At 41.6% G+C, this 3,396-nt stretch overlaps 1 protein-coding gene across 1 annotated transcript in view; it reads left to right on the top strand.

Moving 5' to 3' along the window:
• The first annotated feature begins 299 nt into the window (after positions 1-299).
• The window catches only part of LOC130382791 (protein Wnt-5a-like), a 12,559-nt gene continuing 9,462 nt past the window's right edge, over positions 300-3,396 (top strand). Inside the window, exon 1 of the mRNA XM_056590697.1 lies at positions 300-1,433. The gene's annotated coding sequence lies outside the window, so the exon portion shown is untranslated. The remainder of the gene's footprint in view (positions 1,434-3,396) is intronic.

The raw sequence follows: 3,396 nt of genomic DNA on the forward strand, positions 1-3,396 counted from the left end.
AACGACGATTGTTAATAACCGAGCTCCCATGTCTTGAAGTGATGAGAGGAGTCTGTATAAGCACTCAGTGTGGACCTGCTTGTCTTGATTTTACCGAGTTGTAACTCGATATCCTGCGACTGAAAATCCCTACTCTGCTCGGCGTGGATAGGGTAATAGCCTTGGGTGCTTTATACGTTTATTTTAGGTAATAGAGACGCTTGTTTTGTTACAGCCCGTTCCGCCCTTTTATTTTCTCTCTTTCTTTTTTTTCTTTTTTTACAGTCTCACCTACACTCAAATGCGAAGTCTGCCCCTTGCTGGCCCGCATTCTTCGATCTTGAAAGTTGGTGCCTAGAAGAAGAAGAAGAAAAAAAGAATCTCATGCGCATGCGCCACCTGAAGTTTTGCGCTGAGCATCAGTGCTGCAGTTTGGTAGTTTGAGAAAGGAGGCGACGGGGCAGGTGACAGAAAGGATTGCGCGATATCTACACCACCTCCACACATAATACACGCACACTCGGTCCGGGAGGACAGACTCAGCGAAGTGGCCTCTGGTGTGCGTAGAGCTGCTTTAACTGCGCCGGCGACAAGTTCATTGCTTGGAGGTACAACTCCCAACCAGAGTTTGGGAGCTTCGTTTCGACGGTCACTCGCCGTGTAGAGGCTGTATGCAATTTGGACTTCGCGGTTGTTGTTGTTTTTTTTGCATATGAACTATTGAAGCTCGAGTGAAGGATTTTTCCGACTTTTATTTCTCGTCCAGCATGGAGAGTGGATTGTCAACACGTTTGTGGCGAGGATTCATATGTGGATGTTCCCGCAGGTAGAGGGGGGGTTAGGTATCCGAAGGTGTGAAGGAAGGACTGGAACAAGTCATTTTTTATTAGCAACCCCTTGATTACACACACTTTGCTTTCATCTAATCTGGCTATCGGACTCCTTGAATGAGAAAGCAGTCATCGGCTTATCAAGAGACAAGAAGCTAAGTGTGCTGCTGCTCATACTGACTGCTGCCAGTGGCCGTTGAGCTGCTTGTAAGAGAGAGAGGGTTTTTTGTTACTGTCTCTACTGAGAAATCAGACAGACGTTTTGTTAGAGCTGCCAATTATTCACATTGCCTTTTGGATGTTAATGTAAACAGTTTGCATCTGCTGGGGAAAACGGCTTTACTTTTTTTGTCTGCGCACGAAAACGCACACACGTTAACTGATTGCCAGGTTGCGTGTGTGTGTGTGTTTGTGTGTGTGTGTGTGTGTGTACCGCCGACACCAAAAACAAGAACTATTAAAGACTGCCGTTAGTTTGGGTCAATTATCCCACTGCAACTCCATATCCCACGTTACTTCCATTCACATCTACCGGGGAAGGAGATCTGGGACACCTGGGCTACTGTGGAATAATATTGGTTTGATTTGCCAACAAAAAAGGATTACGACCTCCATCGGGCCGTGGTAAGTATAGGCCTCTTGGCTATGTCTCACCTGTTTTTCACATGCCTCCCCCTCCTTTTTTAAGTAGCTTAAAGAAATTCTAGTATCTCTCCCCCCCCCTAAATGAGGTTGCATTTAGCCTACCTGCACACGATTCCAACCCGTAAATGTCCCCTTCATCCAATGCGTGCAACACGATGCCCTCCTCTGTCGCCTGGTGGCCTACATGCAGAAAGATATTCTATTGAGAAATGCATATTTAACTTGGTTATTTTATATTCTTCGATATCTGTATTTGCCAATGTAAACGTAGGCTATCTATTATAAATCCAGAGACCAAGTAACCGGAGTGATTATAAGGGCGTTTTGATCAGCCCATCACTTCGATGTCCCAAACCGGCAGATCAAACCCTTGTCCCTGGCTCCCTCTCCTGGTTTGATGGGCGACGATGGTATGGAGATTGGTTGAGTAGCAGGCCAAATCCTCCATCAATACGTTGCTAGATTCACAGAGAAGAACTCTCAACCGTAAGGAATATCATGCTTATACTTTAGTAGACTATCCTCAAAAAGTACCGTTTACCAAACATTTGAATGTCAAATCCTAAATTAAATTTAGCCTGGGCTATATGATGTAGGCCTATCAGCATTAAATCCAAACATGACATAGGCCTACCCAATCTCTGAATTTGAACACATTTTAATAGTAGGTATATTTTGAGCGGAATTTGTTTATTTAAGTTGTATAATTATTTTGGCGAACACATCGACAACTTAACAAATCTGCACTTTTTCAATGCATAAGATATATCCACCTTTTAGCGCATTAAGATCACGGCCAGTTAATTGTTAAATTGTGAGCTTGGAACCATTCAATTATGCTGTAATTTCCTTAAAAACAAAGTCTTTAAACATGCGTTCTCTAATTCTGTTATTTGTTGTTTTAGAGTGTTTTAATTCTTTTGGACAAATTGGTTCGATATCCACTATGAAACAGTCCACTATTAAAAGCAGAAATCCATCCCATTTACTTTTATTCGCAATGTTACTGTGTTATAGTCCCATACTGTCAACTCTTGCTTTTCTTAAGGAGTTTGAACGATCCTGGAATTAACCGATTTTTTTAGCATATATATTTATAGCCTATAGCCTATATAACTGTATAATTATAAAGGCCTAGGCCTATTTTAAATTTGCCTATATATTATTGGAGGACTATTTGACTTACACAGGTAGGCCAACATTTCTATAGGGAAACATGCCCCGTTTGTCCTATTTATTTGATTCTAGTGGACGAATAGAAAGACAAGCGAAGATTACCCGCCAGCTCTTGAGGCAACGAACAAGGAAAATGAAAGCACATGTTTCGTGCGCGCGCCTGACAGTGAGCGCTCATTTAGCGTGCGTGTGCGCGCCTGCCCGTTGGTGAACTTGGCCTTGTCTATAATGAGTATTAACCAATCACATTATTGGCGACTACGGTTAAAAAATACCACAACTACGATATTAATTACAGCAATTGTCTACCAACAAAAACAATGTAGCCTAGATAAATCTTCGCGAGGCATGTTTTGCTTTGTAAAAAAGTTGAAACAGTTTTGTCCCTAATTGTCCAGGACCAGGCTTGCACTGTATACGTTTCAATTGATGTGCTGGTTAACCTATTTCTAATACCTTATTAATGTGATTATAAAAAAGGGTCAGGTTTTTTTAAAACGCTGACGTGGCTTTCAACTGTATCGGAATAGAAAAGCGCCGATTACAAAATAATAGATTTCATTATCTTATTGAAATGCCAATTTTTTGGGAATCACGGATAATTAACGACCTACGCAATACCACTGAGTAAAATAATGCAAAAATGCCCGAAGTAACATAAGACAGGCCTTTACGTTTTTTCACGTTTTACCGGTGTATTTATATCAAGGCCTAATGGAAAGACGACTTTCAGGTCTACAAAAAAATGTCACTCATCATCGGCCTA

The sequence above is a fragment of the Gadus chalcogrammus genome, chromosome 1 (genome assembly GCF_026213295.1).
Source record: "Gadus chalcogrammus isolate NIFS_2021 chromosome 1, NIFS_Gcha_1.0, whole genome shotgun sequence".
NCBI classification, from domain to species: domain Eukaryota; kingdom Metazoa; phylum Chordata; class Actinopteri; order Gadiformes; family Gadidae; genus Gadus; species Gadus chalcogrammus.